At 37.9% G+C, this 18643-nt stretch overlaps 1 pseudogene; it reads right to left on the bottom strand.

The window, feature by feature from the left end:
• Positions 1-9967: 9967 nt before the first annotated feature.
• LOC147557579 (benzyl alcohol O-benzoyltransferase-like) lies at positions 9968-12608 on the bottom strand (annotated as a pseudogene).
• Positions 12609-18643: the final 6035 nt, after the last annotated feature.

The following is an 18643-nucleotide window of genomic DNA, read 5'->3' as shown; positions in this document are numbered from 1 at the left end:
GTTTGAAATTTAGGTTTATTAATAAAAAATTCTAGCAAATCTTAGAGGGTAGGGTGCGATTTTGTTCCAATACAAATTTTAGATTTAGGAATCCTTAGGATTTAAAAGTCTTATGATTTTTTGTAACCAAATAGACAAGGAATCTTGATTCCTACCAAATCCGATTTTTGGTAGGGATCCTACAACCAAACGCACAATTAATTGAAAATTTTCCTTTTCTCTTAACATGCTTAGCAAGTAACAACCAATCTCACATTTAGGGGAAGAAATTAAATGAGTTTATTTATAATTTCACGAAGATTGTACACTATAAAATATTCAAAAAATAAAAGAGAAAGGAAATATAAAGATTTAGAAAAAATACAGTAAATTTTAAAATTTGTGGTCTTAAAATACATATATCATCTGAGGAACAATTCCGGAAAAAAGTAGAAAAATATTATCTTTCGATCCAACAATGGACATGCAAAATTTAAACCACTCTTCTCACAACAAACTCATACAAAAGTAATGTTTGCACCTTCAAACCCAGAAGTGGTTCTAGGAGGAGATATATTGGCTTCATTGTTATAGCACAATCAAAGTTTATCTATTTATATTTAGCCAACAACTCTTGGTTGGAGCGGTAAGAGGTTTGGTCTTCCACCTTAGAGGTCAAGAGTTCGAGGCATGCTAAGAATTTCAAAAAAAAAAAGTTTATTTATTTATCGTTGACGGATGCAATACCAATGGCTTGTACAACTTAGTAATCATCGCATAGGAAGTGAGTTTGTTGAGCCCTAGAATCAATTACAAAGTTTCCTTTGCTACATAAGATCAGATGAACATGACAATTACCATGTAACTTTTTACGATTTGTTATTTGATCGTACGAAACACAACCACATTTTTAGGGAAAGAAACGAGAAAACATAAATGTACCCATAGCTTATTTGTTCCTTCTGTAATCTGCATCTTTGGTGCAAGGTATGTTTTCACATGTTTTAGCTCTCTAAGGGTAAAGATACCCTTACCTACTTCATACTCAAATGGCTCACACTTAACCCACCACAGGTCATTGCCAATGTCTGTAAGGCCTTTTAGTTGAGTACATATAGAGTCCATAAAGAACTCAATATGATACTCTTGGCAGGCATATACATTGAGAATTTTTTTTTGAGATAATTGTAAATACTAATTACATGATCACGTAGAATATATTTAACTCGGTCTACAGATCATTTGACCACTCTTACTAATCTATCGTATAGTGTTATGGACTTACTATAACACGGAGAGAGAAATGTCGGTATGAATGAAATTCATAGTAAAATATCTCGATCGGCCAATGGGTAGACAAAGATAGATGAAAATAACAAAACCAACAATAACATAATGAAATAAGATTAACACCTTTTGAGTGAAAGAGAGTAATGAAGAAATGTAAACCACACTGAGATCCTTAGTTTCCATTTCTTTCATAACTCTCTTTGGCTTGTAGACTTGTTTCTTATGGTTCCCATCAAGTTATTGTGAAATGTTTTGTTATCCCCGTCTATTTTTGTTTATTCATTGCTTAATGGGAAAGGGCTAATCTAATTCATAGAGACAATCCTCTATCCGTATTATAATAATTCCGCAACACCACAAGACATGCTAGTTAGAACTACCAAACGTTCTTAAGATAGAATTAGATATATTTTCACTCCATCATTTGATTCAGATTTTTCATCAATAAATAGTAGTAGTGATATCATTGCCTAAAGTTAAGTTCCGGTGTGCTTACGTGTGTTGACGACACAAGAAACCGAAAATATCTCTAATAATAGGAGTGGAAATCACTATGCCATCACAAAAATAATGTTGTCCAACCGAATAAATTAACCCCAACTAGAGGAGTGTGAATCACTTACAGATGGGAGGTAAAAATGGCTCAGATGAATTTTCTTTTTATAAAGGTTAAAACAAAAAACTTTTACTCTTTCTATTTTGTTACAGAGGTGCCTTCAAATTATACCTATATGTTAGCTAATCAGTTTCAAACCATGTTTATATGCTCACACACTGTTGTAGTTGACTAAATATCACTTTTTATTCATCGTGATTTTATGAATATTCGTTTTTCAATCTCGAAAACTTGTTGAAAATTTCAAAATTAACACATAAAGAGCCAAGTAGTAGATGGAAAAGAGAGTTAATCTATATTTGTGGAACATAAAAACAACAATAATAGAAACTTACTTACTCCAGGATGATGTTGCAATATAGTAGAATGATGTTCAAGTGCTACATACATATGCATAGTCTCATTAAAGTTTAGAAGCACACATTCACTTCGTCTCCTAGTAGATAAATTAATTTGTGGTCGGAATAGAGATTCGGAGAACTAGGTTTTAAAATGATGATATATATAGCAGTGTTATACCCTCAAATGATGCATGTGGTACCTGTTAAATACTAATCACAAAAACTGTGACCTACCTGATTGATTCAAAAGCATATGTTTTCTAAATATAGGAGTGCTTTAAAAATTTTGAAGGCCTATCTCGAAATTTTGGGCTTAGCCCAACTAGAATCTTTGGAAGTTAATGGCACAGTTTTGAGCTCAATGGTAACCAAATTAAAGTGTGATTGGAGTCTCTACTGAGAGCCTAATTGCTAGTTTGGGGACTCCAACGGGATCCACCCTAATTTTTTCTTTTAAGTATCTTCTCTTATATCCATTATTCTCTTCTCCTTAATTAATTCGAGTTTGATGGCAGGTTTGTATTAGTGGAGTCATAGTAGTAGTTGGTGCCGTGATATAGATAATGATGGTGTTGGAAATATAGTGGTGGTTCTAAGTGTGGTGGCGACGGTGGTTGAAGTGTGGCATGGTGGTTAAGTGTGGCGGTGGCTGAGGTGTGGTGGTTGTGGAGGTACGGTGGTAGTGGTAGAGGTATGTTGGTGGTGGTTCTGGGGGGAAGTATGGTGACGGTAGTTGTGGTGGAGGTTTGGTTGTGGAGATTGGAAATGAAAATCAAATTAAAAAAATTTTGTGCTTATATTTAACTAAAGTATTTTAACTTTATAATAAAAAAGAGTACCAAATAGGAAACTTAAAATAAAGCTTAATTAAAGTCTATGTTTTTGCATTACCAAAATTACTTTTATACTTTTCTATTTGAATAAGTGAAAGAATTATGCATTTTTATATTCGCAAATGACACCTTGACAAAAAAAAAGTAGATGGCCTTTAATAATCTAATTTCGACCAATCATATAGTTGATCAAATGTATTTAGAGTTACTTGTTGACAAATCAAGAGGGAATAGTTTTCTGAGTACCTATGAACAACTGTGCTCCTAGGTATTTTTCCGAGGTGGAGGCGTATTTTACCTTGAGAGATCGCATGATCATTCGTTTGAAGTTGGGATGGGAATTTTTTGAGTAAAATATATTCGATTTTGAGTAGTTGATCATTTGTCCTGAAGCCTCAGAGAAGATGTTGAGGATGTTTTTAAGGTTCGAAATATTTTCCCTTCGAATTGCCACCGAAAATAATACAATCATCTGCAAACAGTAGATGGTTGATCTCGAAGTTGTTGTTGTTACTCGGGAAACCCAGGAATTTGCCATTACCATTATCGGAGTTGATGAGACGACTGAGCCCTTCCATAGCCAGAGTAAAAAGGAAGGGGGAGAGAGGGTCTCCTTGCCTAATGCCTCTGGTAGGGAAGAATTTATGACTAGGACGTCCGTTCACTAAAACTTCCATAGAAGAAGTCGAGATACAGTTGTATATCATGCTTATCTAGTGTTCTGAGTATCCTAGGTTTCTCATTATCTCCATTAGGAAATTCCATTCCAGTCTGTCGAACGCTTTCGACATGTCTAGCTTGAGACCAAAATAACCTTTAGCGCCTTTCATCTTTTTGTATGAGTGAATGATCTCCTGACCAATAATGATGTTATTTGCCTACCTCGAACGTATGCCGCCTAGAAAGGAGAGATGATTGAGTTCAAAGTTTGTTTGAGCCGATCAGCTAAGATTTTAGTGATAATTTTGTAGGTAGTGTTCAATAGGCTTATGAGACGGTAGTCTGCCGGAGTATTTGGCGTTGGTGTTTTCAGGATGAGGCAAATGTGAGTGTGGTTTGTTTCATTTGGAAGCTTTGCGGTGTCGAAGAAGGTTTGAACCAAAAAGTAAATGTCGTTGATGACTGTGTCCCAATTAGACATAGAAGAAGTGTGGATATCCATCCGGCCCAGGCACAACTTCTTTTTTCAACCATTTGATGGCCCGATCTATTTCTTCGTGTTCTGGTTTCCTATTAAGTTCTTGATTCTGAGAGTTATTTATTGTAGGTTTGAAGAGATGTAACAGATCTGGATTACTAGCAGGGTTAACATTAGAGCTGATGTTTAGGAGGTGAGAAGAGAAGATGTTGTGAATGTCGCTGATATTTTCCTGCCATTCTTCATTCTTGTCTTTGATTGCGAGGATACGATTATTCCTACTTCTCTGGATAGCCTGAGAGTGAAAGTACTTCGTGTTTTTGTCCCCCAGCGTTATAAAATAATTTCGCGATTTTTCCTTCCATAGGCTTTCCTGGAGTATATACAGCTCCTCAAGTCTCGTGTTGATGCGTATAGTTTCTTCTCTATTTTTACATTTTTGCAGGGAAGTAATAGTCTTACTTATATTTTTTTCGATGTTGCCAAAAACGTTTTTATTCCAATTTGTAAGTTGTTTACTTAAGCTCTTGAGATTGGTTTGAATATTATCATTCATATGGTTTTGTTTGTTTCTGGCCCAATTGTCTGCAATGAAATCTTGACATTCCGGATCCGACATCCAAGTGTGTGCGAATGTGGACGCTTTGGCCTGAGTTTGATTTTAATCCTGGATCGAGAGGAGAATTGGCAGGTGATCAGATCCTACCGAGTCCAGATGGGTAATACCAGCGGAGCTGAATTGCTGAAGCCAGGGATGTTTGACAAGGCCCTGTCTAGTCGCTCTTGTATAAGGTTTTCTCCAAATTGTCTATTGCTCCAGGTGAAGGGATTTCCTTGGAAACCCATGTCCATAAGTTCTAAGTTGTTGATAATATTGTTGATTTTTGGCAGGTGCGAATGTGAGATGTTTTTGCCTCCGCTCTTTTCATGAGGGTCAAGGATGACATTCAGGTCTCCTATAACCACCCAAGGTTTATCTGGCGTTGGGTTAAGATCTTTTAACTTTTTCCACGGTTTCATTTTTTTCTTATGATATGGACTCCCATAGAAGCCAGTGATGATGGTTTGATTAGTTGATTGGTTTCCCAGTATTTCCATATGGATAATGTTGTTGTCGGAGTAGATTATGTTTGCTTTAATGTGATGTTTCCAGAACATCACCAAACCACCTGCTTTATTGATCGGTTCGATGAAGTGGCTAGCGTACGTTCTGCCAATTCGAATGTTTTTATTGATGTGTATCGATTTGTTTTTTGTTTCCGAAAGGAAAATAATGTCTGGTTGGTGTTTGTTAATGATATTGAGTAAGTGTTTCTTGGTGGTAAAAGAAGAGATTCCACACACGTTCCAGCTTAAGATAGTAGGGCTTAAGCTCGGGGGTGTATTTAGAGCCATGACTTTGACTTCTGGGCCTGACTCGCTGGTCCGCCGCAATTATATCGACCCTCTCCTTCAGATTCTATCGGCACATTCCCTCTCGTCGAGTGATCGTGTGAAGACCTAGCACCAGACAGATAGCAGCCGAAAAAACAAGTAAAAAAAATAGTAACACTAAACTAGAAACCAGGGGATATACAGACTAAACATAAACCATAAAAAACCAATCAAACAACAATGATCACAGAAGCGGAAGAACAGTAGAAAAAAAATAGGAATAGAAGTATAAAGCAATGAAGAAAAAAAACCAGAACTATAATGGCAAATACCTATGGCATAACACAAAGAAACAAAGATTAAAGAGTGTTGAGCATAAACAAAAAACTGATCACCACTAACAAACTACACCTCTAGCCCTTCATCTATCTTATACTAGATGAAGGAGAAACTTGAAGTCTCCAAAAAACAGTGCTCAGTAAAACCTACCTAGATTACTCAAAAAACTTGAAGACTTCCAGGAACACGAGCTACACGATACCCATCTGATTTCGAAATGCTACCCTGGATTTTCTCTTTCTGTTTCTTAGAAACAGATTGACTGACGTCCCCTTCCTCTAGCTTAACTTCCATCAGAATCTCTGTTTCCTTTCTCTTACCTTTCTGTCTCTGAAAATTCAATGGAGGAGTATTAGCTTCTTGTGAGCTAGGGGAATGGACCACAGAAAGAGCCCAATTGCTGAGAGGGATGGGTGCTGGAAAGCTGGTATCCATGGGAGAACCAGAAGGTCTACTGTTAGGCTTGATGCATGGGGTAGCAGGGTGTTCAATGATTCGACATAAGTGATAAATAGCCTTAGGAAATCTCAAGTAATTGAAATTAACTGGTCTTCCTCCGTCAATAAAGATGGAATTCAGGGTGGGCAACAAAGGAGTGCGTACATCGTACAGGAATTGGATACGAATCAAACTATTTGTTACCATACTAAAAAAAATTGGCTGAATCTGCATTATGTACCCCATGCAAGAGAAGATGATTTCAAGATCTTGTCTGTTCTGAATAGCTGATGGTAGACCAGCAAAACTGCACCACATCGGCTCACTCATGAGTTCAGGGACCTCCTCACCAAGGGAAAAATCCACCTCTTGCATCACCACCGACCATCCTCTGATTATCCATGGCCTGCCTTGGTTGATCTCGTTCATCACTATTTGGCTTCTCGGTTTGATCACGAAATGGTTTGGGCTAGTATCTGCTTTGTTGGTGGCACATTCTCTCTCAAGCAGGTCAAACAGTGGTCATTTCAGCGATCGTGGCGGCCGTACCCCGATACCAGATGCAATGCTTTGCAATTTCCAAAAGCGTAAGCAAACGTATCATGACTCTCCAAAAGTCTTTCTGGTGGGGTAAGTTAAAAGGCATATGTACAAAAGCATGGACTTCTATCTGTCTTCCAAAAGATATGGGAGGACTAGGAATTCACATTCCAGATCTTGATAACAAAGCCCTGATGAATAAACAAGGGTGGAGAATAAAGACAGAATCGAATGCAGCATGGGTGCAATTCTTGAAAGCCAAATATTACCCAAACTTTTATAATCCAGGCCGAGCGAAACAACATCACTCATGCATCTGGAAAAACATTTGCAAACATTTCAATCAAATTAAGAACTTAACCATCTGGGAAGTTCACACGGGAGAAGAAATTAATATTTAGCAGGATATATGGATTCCTACCATAAACAACCCGATCATAAACCAGCATAACTCAAACCTCACAAAGGTATCGCAACTCATCACAAATAACAAATGGAACGAAAATCTCCTGATTGACAATTTTGATGATAATACGAGGAATTTAATCAAAACGATCCCCATTGATCATGAAGGAAGGGATGAACTAAAATGGATACTCACAGAATCCGCAAAGTACACAGTCAAATCCATGTACAATAACCTTAGAAGAAAAATCACACTTCGACGCCATCCCATTATAACTGGAATTTTATTTGGACATACCCACCATCCCAAGAATACAACTATTTTTATGGAAAATATGCACCAAGGCACTACCGGTTAAAGAACGTATAGGTAAATTCATAGGTAATAATGAAGGAGTTGAAGGAGATGTCCTTCTACCAAGATGGCAATGCGAGCAATATGTCGGCTAGGACAATTGATGAAGAAGATCATCAAGTCCGATTGATTTAGGGGTCGTAGGGTTTAGCTAGAAACCAACTACGATCGTCGAATTACGAAGTAATTCGCGGCTAACTTCGATCGGATCCTACATCGGGTTACACATAAGAATGGGTATTTAATCGGATGATATGACTAGTGGGAGTGTGATATAACATTTGGGCAAAAGATAGCAAAAAGGCCCGAAATAAGGGTTTTGGGCCTAGACCGGTTTGGGTACTTCCGGGACTCCGATTGGGCTGAATTTTGGAGGATGAGTTGCTGACATACCCAGTAGTATGCAAGAAAAATTTCGTGGTGTTTGGACACCTCCTCCTTAGGTAATTGAGAAAATATCATTAATTGTTATTTTCGACTATTTCCCTAAATCTTATTCTAAAGGGTGTTTTAGGAAACCTCTGAGGAGGTGTATTCTCATTAGGATTCTATATAAACACTCTTAGAGCAGAGAATAAGGTGTGGAATTTATCTCTAAGCTTTCTTACTCTACCACATCAAGTAGAGAGGAGAAAGTGAGCTAATTCTCAAGCTATCTTCTAGTCAAGCAAGAAGGTCTTCTTATTGTCAAACCACCATTGGAGTGCTAGCGAGCTTTCAAGGAGGGATATTAAATACACCGTTCGGTATCCCAAGTAGAGGAGCTACGTTTGAAGCTCTTGGTCTTCTTTAATCTATTCAACTAGCTCATGGGAAATAGCGATTAAGGTAATCTACTATCTTCCTATTAGTTAATTACTAGTTTTGCATGATGATCTTGGGGATACTAGTGTTAGACATTAGATGTCGTTATCCGCTATAAACACTAGTATAAGGGTATAATTCCTTACAAATAACATGCTGTGTCATATGTGCACGAAAACAGAGACTATCGAGCACGCACTGTTGTACTGCCTAGGGGTGTCAACGGGCGGTTCCGGTTCGGGTATCTCACTATCCAGAACCGGAACCTATTAAAAATTACAGTTCCGGATCCTAGCGGTTCCGGGTCCGGTTTCATAATTTAAGGATCCAGAACCGGAACCTATAAAAATTGCGGGTACCCGTCGGGTATCGGATATTTATCGGTTCTTTTTAAGACTTCTTATTTAATCATTTTTAACATTAATTAGGAATGTTATACTTCATTCAAAAACTCAGATATTTTTTGTAAAACCTATTTAATAAAAGATACATGAATGAGTTATTCAAATTTTATAACAAATCTCATTATAATATATTATAAGTTGCAGTATAATTTGTTATTGGATATAATTTGATTACCAATAAAGAATGTTATGTTAAGTGAGCAACTCAACGACACGATTAGAAAATATTTATTATACAATAAGTAATTAGGACCTTAAAATTTGGCCAGCGCATTGGGGAAAACTAAATAGTTTCCGGGGTGTGAAATTTTAGAGGGAATGTGTAAAATTTTTTATAGATTTTCCGGGGAAATAAATTTTAAGGGGAAATAAAAAAAAACACTCCACCTCACCTCAATCTATCTCCACGTCACCTCACTCTCTCTCCACCTCACCTCACTCTCTCTCCACCTCACCTCTTTGTCTTCTCCGATTTGGTCGCCGGCCGGAAATTTTCCGGCCGGCGACCATGAAGAAAAAAAAAATAAAAAATTCACTCTCTCTCTCTAGAAACTCCGGCGAAGGGGTTTTCCTTCGTCGGAGTCCAGGTCTGTTCTTTAACAGACCAGATCGGTCTGTTCTTCAACAGGCCGGAAGTGGTCTGTTGAAGCTCAACAGACCGGATCTGTTGAAGAACAGACCGGATCTCCGGCGAAGGGAAACCCCTTCGCCGGAGTTTCTAGAGAGAGAGAGAGAGAAATTTTTTTTTTAATGATCGCCGGCCGGAAAATTTTCCGGCCGGCGACCAAATCGGAGAGAGAGTGAGGTGAGGTGGAGAGAGAGTGAGGTGAGGTGGAGAGAGAGTGAGGTGAGGTGGGGAAGTACTTTGCTTTCCCCCTAAATAAAATTGTCAAACAAAATTGACTAATTTTTGACAAAGTCTTCACACCCCGGAAACTATTTAGCTTTCCCCAAAGCGCTGGCCTAAAATTTATGAAAAAATCAACTAATTACGTATTAAAGTCGGGTATCGGGTATCGGGCACCCGTCGGATATACCTAATAAGTATTGAAATCTTATCGGTTCCAATCGGGTAATACCCGTCGGGTAATACCCGTCGGGTATTAAATTCTTATCGGATATCAAAATAAAGATCCAGAACCGGCATAAACAGTTCCGATTCCGGTTCGATTCCGGGTAAATGGGTACTCGTTGCCACCCCTAGTACTGCCCCATAGCCAAAAACGTCTGGTTTCACTCCAACATAATTTTGGAAAATATTAGCTCTATCACGGAATGGATTTTCTGTTGACAAAACTATACTCATAGGTGCACTACAAAGAATAATACTCATTTTGCAACTATCCTGTGGATCATATGGAAAACAAGATGTGAAAGCTGCTTCAAAAACACTAATGCTGAAACAAAAACAATTATCAACATGATTAAAAGTTTCCCGGAAAAAAACAATGAGACTGTTAATAATAATCATACTACTACAGCAAAATGGATCCCTCCAATTGCACCATATCTCAAAATTAACGTAGATGCCTCTTTCACTTCCGTAGAATCCAACATAGGTACGGGGTTGATAGTTCATGATGCGGATTCTAAATTCATAGAAGTTGCTGCGGCCTTCACCAGAGCTAGAAATAGCGAAGAAAGTGAAGCTATTGCCATTCTAAATGGCATGCCTTGGGCAGAAGATCATGAATCCAAAAACATTATCATCGAAAGAGACAATTGTAACCTCATCAAGCATATCCAAGATCACAGGCATACAATTCAGTGGCAATCCAAAATTCACATCAAGAAAATACGAGAAAAGAAAAGAAGTTTCAACAACATCATATTCAAATACACCAAGAGAAAGCTAAACTCTCAAGCAGACAAGCTGGCAAAATGGGCCCGGAAGAAGAACAAATCCAAGACATGGAAGAATGTTCCTTTTATTTTAATTAAGCAGTATTGTAATAGAGTTTTAGTTTAATTAATAAAGAGTGCCCTTTAAAAAAAAAAGGAATAGGTGCTCTTATCATGGTCTCCATCTAAAATACCAATTTCTCCATGGCCACTTTGAGTAAACTAATAGGTAGGAAAATACCTTCTTCTGCATTGTTGTTCTTATTAGATGGACTAATAAAGGTTATAACGAGCCCTTCTTGGACTGGCACACCAAACGCAGCTCTTCCCCAACCAAAATCAACATCCTTAAATTCTACACGTGTTACATTAGATAGAACAAAAGTTCCCCGGAGGGTTATAGGAGGCCGACCACTAATCACCATGAGATCGCTAGTTGATTTCATCTACTCTTCATTGACTTGGTTTTTAGCTTCCCACTAATGATACTGCGTATCCTAATGAACTCGTGCATAACTTCTGAATAGTAGATATTGCCACCTGTAAAGCAAAAGCATTTCCATAGTATCCTTTTGGCAATAGTGCATTAATCTTTTAGCCAATACTAGTCCAATACTAGTTACGCATACAACTCATACGTTTTCCTTGGGATCTAGGTTCAGTGCAATTGTACGACATTTCAACGTAAATGCACTACGGATTTCAAATGTAGACCAAATGCTAATATTAGAATGCAAGTGTTTCTTTAGGGTCGAAATGTCTTGGTACGAGAAGAAGAAGCAACGTTGGACCATGTCATTGAGAGATATTGACGGAGAACCTGTGGTCTCAGGGAGGGTGTCAAACTTTTGATGGGGAAAGGTGAGTCGTGGTGGTCATGTGCCGAAAGGACTTCTCTTTGCCAATTTGGAAGAACTGATGGGACTACTCTGCCTCTAGCAAATTCACCCAACGCACACATGAAGTGGAATAGACCCTGACCATCGCTCTTTGTGTGGTTGAATCGAATACCTAAAACGAATCGACCGCACGACAGACGAGTCACGTTGTTTTTTTTTTTTTTACCAAAAAACAGTGGCCCATAAGATTTCATAATTGAATTGTATTTGTTCAATTTTGTACCGACAATCAGTGTTGGACGATAACGGTTTAGAGAAAAACATATTGAATTTCTTTTTTCTAAATCCTGAACGTTCATGTCTAACTGTTGGTACAAAATTGAAGTGAAAGTTAGGCAGACAATCATTTTTCTTAATAACTTCACTTCATAACTTTCTTTCCTTTGAAGTAATTTCATTTGGGAAAATGATACTTGACCCAGAAAATCTTGTCGGAACATACCGACGTGCTGACGTAGCATGCATGGAAGAAGAAAATGAGCATGCATCGTCAGAACTTCTGAGCATCAGGCAAAATTTTTAGGTTACCTTTGTTTTAAAGGTAAGAATTGATGTAAAAACGTGCAACAAATAGAAAGTCACCTGAATCGACAACAAAGGCTTGTCAAAGATATCAGCAGAACCTAAAACGTACAAAAGGAGTTGTTCAAAACAAAGAAAAAAAGGTTGAAGATCACCAAACTGTTCGAGTCGAACATCGGCATCTACCTCAATGAAGATTACACCTTCACCATTAGCTCCCTCCCTGGTCCTTCTCTTAATCTACCTGCAAATGGGTAGTAAAAGCAAAGTGCATTTGCTATCGCCTTTCTTATCACATCAACTGGATCTTTCGTTGCCATGTTTGGTTGATTATGGTAAAACTGGGATGCAGGAACTTGGAAATGAAGACTCTTTTGGTCATTAATGTCGGAGAGGTATTTGAGTTCATGGGGTGTGGGTTTGGAATTTGGAAGGTGTAATTAGTTCATGTTCATGTCTTTTTACCCTCAAGACCAGACATGATGCCATGCTTTCCAGAATAATTAATTGGATTTGGTAAGCCAAAGATTCTCTCAAGTAGTATTTTTATGTTGAAAGCGGAGTCGATTTTGGCTCGACCCGACTCGTCCAACTCAGAAAAAGATTAGGCCATTGTGTTTGTCTCGTCAAGCTCTTCAATTTAGAGCCAAGAATCACTCAAATTCGATTGTGGATCAATGAGATTTTCAAGTTTAAAGTTTGGGCGATGATCGGTTAAGTTAGGTACTAAAACGTCAAAGTGGGCAAATTAGATTGAGGGCCATATGGGCAAAGCAAGCACATCCAGATCTAGACGGCTCGCGTTCATGCCGCGGGAATGCTCCAGATCTGAAGGTTGCGCAATGAAGACTTTGGGACAACGTCGGGACACAGCCAAAATCGGTGGATCCGCGAGATTCAACGGTGCGCGTCAACTTTGCGTCGGGCTACAGGGAAAAGCGTCAAAGTGGACAGTTAGGTACTAAAACGTCGAAGTGGACGAAGTTAGATTGAGGGCCATATGGGCAAAACGAGCACGTCTAGATCTGGACGACTCGCGTTCATGCTGCGGGAATGCTCCAGATCTGACGGCTGCGCAGACAAGACAGAGATAAAATGGTTCCCTACTTCAGCACAAACTCTGTCTTAATCAAGACAAGACAGAGATAAAATGAACCCGAATCATAACAGGAGGAACACCATTTTATGTCCCCAAAAGTTTCTCTGTAAAGTTAGAATGAGCTCAAATGCTAAGAACAGAAGGATGTGTTTCAGAGAATATATAGAAAGTTAAGAACAGACAAGACATGAACTCTTGTTGGGACTAATAACTTTGCAAACGCCTGATTCCGCGTCGAGAGCAGATTTACATGAGACCATTTAGTTGATGCATCGATTAATACCATAAAATATTTAAATGGTCCAAACTGCGGGTGTATAGGGCCACTTATATCACCTTGAATCCTTTCAAAAAATTTGGGAGTTCGATATGTACTTTCGTCAGGGATGGGCGAGTAATAAACTTCCCCAATGAGCAACCAGTGCAATTAAAATCCCTATCTATCAGAAACTTCTGGTTCCGAAGAGGGTGTCCCTGAGAGTTTTGTATTATTCTACTCATCATGGTAGATCTTGGGTGTCCCAGTAGATCATGCCAAATTTTATAAGTATTTAGATCGTGCAACTTCGGGTTAACAACGACATATGATTCAACTATTTTAATCTCTGTAAGATATAACCCAGAAGAAAGAGCTTCAAGTCTTTCTAGAACACGCTTCTGGCATGATATACTTGAGGTGATATATAAATATTCTTTATTATCCTCAGACCCAGTTTCGACGTGATACCCATTTCGGCGTATATCTTTGAAGCTCAACAGATTCTTCAGGGATCTAGTCAAGTACAAAGCGTCGTCAATAATAATTTTAGTACCACGAGGTAATATTATAGTTGCTCTTCCAGAGCCTTCTATAAGGCTTGATGAGCCAGCGATAGTAATCGCATTTGCTTCACATAATTTTAAAGTCAAGAAATATTTTGTATTTCGAAGTATCGAATTTGTGGTCCCACTGTCTGCTAGATAGCTATCTTCATCACCTTTAGATATGTTTCTTCTGGAATTCATACCTTTCATAATGTAATAAAAGATTCAAACCACAACTATTTATATTTATAGCATAAACAAAACTATTACAGGTACATATAATATACTATCTAATATCGAACAGACAAAAGTTATTTTACATTATAATATAGCAGTATAATAGTTAAAAAAGTTAATACACTAAATATTAAACATATCATCAGTTTGATTTTCTCCTTCAGGGAGATAATCTCCAACACACAATGGTGGATCAAGTTCCATGTGGTTCATCTCTGGTGCAGCTTTAGATTTCAGAGATGTTTGGTATAGGTCCACCAAATGTCTCGCCATACGACAGGTACGGGACCAATGACCTTCTATACCACAACGGTAACAACCTTCTTCACGAGCTTTGAGAGGGGTATTATTTTTACCCTTTACTTTATCAGGCTTTCTCGCTGCATAATTCTTTGAATTTTCTCCCTTTTCCCACTTCTGGTGGTAAGGGGTTTGCCTGTTTCTCTCCCATTTGTTCGTGCGAGATCCACGTTGGTGGTTTTTTCCAGAACCACGTTTCCCTTTGTAATTTTGTTTCCTGCCATGATCATTTGACAATATCGCATGTGCTTCAGGCACAAGTACGGACCCAGTGGGTCGAGATTCATGGTTATGTAATAACAACTGATTATTTTGTTCATTGGCCAAAACACAAGTCAGTAACTAGAAGAATTTAGAGAAATACCAATCTCGGTATTGTGACTGCAAGACAATATCTGAGGCATGGAGCGTACTCAATGTTTTATCTATCATCTGTTCATCAGTGATAATATCACCTCTCACTTTTAGTCTTGAAACAATTTTACAAAGTCTGGAATTATAAGCAGAAATGAAAGAAAAATCTTGTAGTCGAAGATTTATAAAATCATTTCGAGCTTTTGGAAGGATGACCATCTTCAGGTGATCATATCTATCTTTTAAGATATTTCATAAAGCCAATGGATCTTCCACATACAAATACTCTGACTTTAGGTCATCATGTATGTGATGTCTCAAAAAGCTTAAAGCATGAGCCCGTAATATTTCATCTGCATTATTCCCTTCAACAATAGTGTTCAAGAGATTTTTGTATTTTAGAGTCAGTCTAGCTTCGACTGCCCATTCCATGTAATTCTTACCTGTTATATTTAGTGGTGCAAATTCATGTCTAGCAAGGTTAGACATTATGAAATATGAATGAAAATATTATACCTTTCACCAGACGGAGTAGCGGCTTAGTTTGTTCGATATTTCACCGATGTTGACTTCGACAACGGAGCAAAGTAACGGCTTCTTTCAGCTGGCTAGAGACTCGTGCTGACAACGTGTTATAGGATGGTGCGGACCAGCCTTCTGGGCTGCTAGTAATACTGTCCGCTTTGGCACACCTGAGCCTCACGGTTTTAAAAGGCCTCATTAGGGAACGGTGCTTAACCTCTTAGGAGGAGCACCACGCTTCTGTCTCCCACCAATGTGGGATTGCTTTATAACATTGCATAGTTTGTAATTTTTATCCATAAAATCTTCTCTTCGTCATGAAGAAAAGATTTTATGGATAAAAATTACCAACTACGGTAAGCGTTTCTCGAACCCTTGACCTATAGGGTGGAAGAATAAACCTCTTACCACTCCAACCAATGGTTGTCGTCAAAAAAGAATTACAAAGTTACCTGATAAATTTCATTCCTTAATGGTTAATCCCTTAGACGCTAAATTTTATTGGAAATAAAATATAAAAGAAAGCAAATACATTTTATAGGAATGAATGATCTTCCGGAAAAGAAATTTTTTTTAAGGGATAATGAAAGATCTTATGGGATATAAATTTCATTTCTTCATAGTTATTAGTTTATTAAAGAAATTGAAATGGATTGTGCCAAACAAGACTGACCGGTAAGACTCAGGTCGAAGGAACTTGTAGCTTAGCATGTGGTTGTCTCATGCAGGGAGATTTTCAGTAGATCTTCCGAGAATCATAGATATCATCAAATCTAGTTATTTTAGTAGTTTCCTGTTTTTGTTAGTAGAGAATTAGTATAGAGTTAATTCCTATATGGCCCCCTACTTTGTGACCAGCTTCCTTTATGGCCCCCAAATTTCTGTAAATTCAAATATGGCCCCCTATTTTCATAGAAATGTCATAACTACCCTTCCCATTAATATATTTTCAAAATAAAATTAAAAACAAAAACCTAAATTCCACCTCACTTCCCTCTCCACCACTCATCTCTCTCCACGTCACCTCTCTCCAACTCACCTCTCTCTCTCTCCAAGTCAGCACTCTCATGAAGGTCGCCGGCCGGAAAATTTTCCGGCCGGCGACCTTCAAACTTAAAAAAAAAAAAAAAAACATTTTTTTTTCACTCACCTCTCTCTCTCTCCAATCAGCACTCTCATGAAGGTCGTCGGCCGGAAAATTTTCCGGCCGGCGACCTTCATACTTAAAAAAAATAAATTTTTTTTTTTTTCACTCACCTCTCTCTCTCTCTCTCCAATCAGCACTCTCATGAAGGTCGCCGGCCGGAAAATTTTCCGGCCGGCGACCTTCATACTTAAAAAAAAAAAAAAAAAAAATTTCTTTCACTCATCTCTCTCTAAAAATTCCGGCGAAGGGGGTTTCCCTTCGCCGGAATCTGGTCTGTTCTTCAACAGACCAGATCGGCATGTTCTTCAACAGACCGATTTGGTCTGTTCTTCAACAGACCGATTTGGTCTGTTCTTCAACAGACCTGGTCTGTTCTGTTGAAGAACAGCGGTCTGTTCTTCAACAGAACAGACCAGGTCTGTTGAAGAACAGGCCGATCTGGTCTGTTCTTCAACAGACCAGATTCCGGCGAAGGGAAACCCCCTTCGCCGGAATTTTTAGAGAGAGAGAGAGAGAGAGATGAGTGAAAGAATTTTTTTTTTTAAGTATGAAGGTCGCCGGCCGGAAAATTTTCCGGCCGGCAACCTTCATGAGAGTGCTGACTTGGAGAGAGAAAGGTGAGTTGGAGAGAGGTGACGTGGAGAGAGATGAGTGGTGGAGAGGGAAGTGAGGTGGAATTTAAGTTTTTGTTTTTAATTTTATTTTGAAAATATATTAATGGGAATGGTAGTTATGACATTTCCATGAAAATAGGAGGCCATATTTGAATTTACAAAAATTTGGGGGCCATAAAGGAAGTTGGTCACAAAGTAGGGGGCCATATAGGAATTAACTCATTATTATATTCTGCAGTTTTATATTTTTAGGGAATTTTCTAATTTTATATTCTAGTATATAATTTATTTAAAAGTTGTTAATTAAATTTTGATTAGGTTTAAGAAACAGTAAATTATTTATTAGAGTTTAATTAGGTTTTGGAAACCCCTAGTTCTATATAAAGGTGATTTAGTAGTTGTTTAATTCATCAAGTTTTGATCAATAAAATCAAGTAATTCTTTTTATTCTTTTGATTTTTGGTTTTATACGTCTTAAAACAGATATCTAAAGGTTCTTTTTATGTTTTATAAGTTATAGACGAAGATCTAAACTTTTTCGGAATTTTCCGCCGAGTTAGTTGACATCAAGAGCGAAGGTTCGTCGTCTTCGATATCATCTACGTGAATGTCACTTTAGAACACATCAATATGAATTTGTCAAAGATGCATCTAAAGTTGGTTTAACAAAAAAAATCATTCACATTATTTTTCCATTACCAGTTTTGTTATTATTCGATATGGAGAAATATTATCTTGGTAACAATTTTTCAATGCAAGTGCAACCATGTAGAGATTATGACGAGTACAATATGAAGACAGAGATACCAATCTTCGGTGGATATTTACATTTTAAAAGGAAAAAAACAACAATTTCAACAATATGTTAGCAATTTAGAATATGAAGGTAACAATTTTCCAATTCAAGTCTACCCATAGAATGATTACGGTGAGTACAAGATCAATGCAAAGATACCAATCTTTGATGGATATATATCTATAGAAGAGTTCCTTGATTAGCCAGATAAGGTCGAACGACAAGTAAATATGTCGGCTACTATTCTCAATGAGTAGATAGTTAAAACAATTCTTTGTAGACTTGAAGGGAGTGCCACAGATTGGTGGGGATCAATTACAACGTCTAAGGATGAGACAAGGAAAGGCACCCATCCACAGTTGGCCGTCTTTAAAAGGGAACCTAAAGGACAGGTTCTTGCCTCCTAATTATCAACAACATTTGCTCAGCATATACCAAAACTATAGACAAGGGTTGCGTTCAGTAGGTGAATATTACAAGGAGTTCTCAAAGGAAGCTCAAAGAAACAATATGGAACACTTTACAGAACCTAATAATGTTTTAATAGATCGATTACTGAACATGTTAAAATTTAGTTTGAGATTTTAATCTGAGGGAAAAAGTTGGACTAGCTACAATATTGAGAACTCAGGACGCATACAACTAGGCCTT

Source organism: Eschscholzia californica, unplaced genomic scaffold (genome assembly GCF_041429995.1).
Source record: "Eschscholzia californica isolate CP2 unplaced genomic scaffold, dmEscCali1.0.p SCAF_2, whole genome shotgun sequence".
Classification (NCBI taxonomy): domain Eukaryota; kingdom Viridiplantae; phylum Streptophyta; class Magnoliopsida; order Ranunculales; family Papaveraceae; genus Eschscholzia; species Eschscholzia californica.
This window is presented reverse-complemented; position numbering and strand designations above follow the sequence as displayed.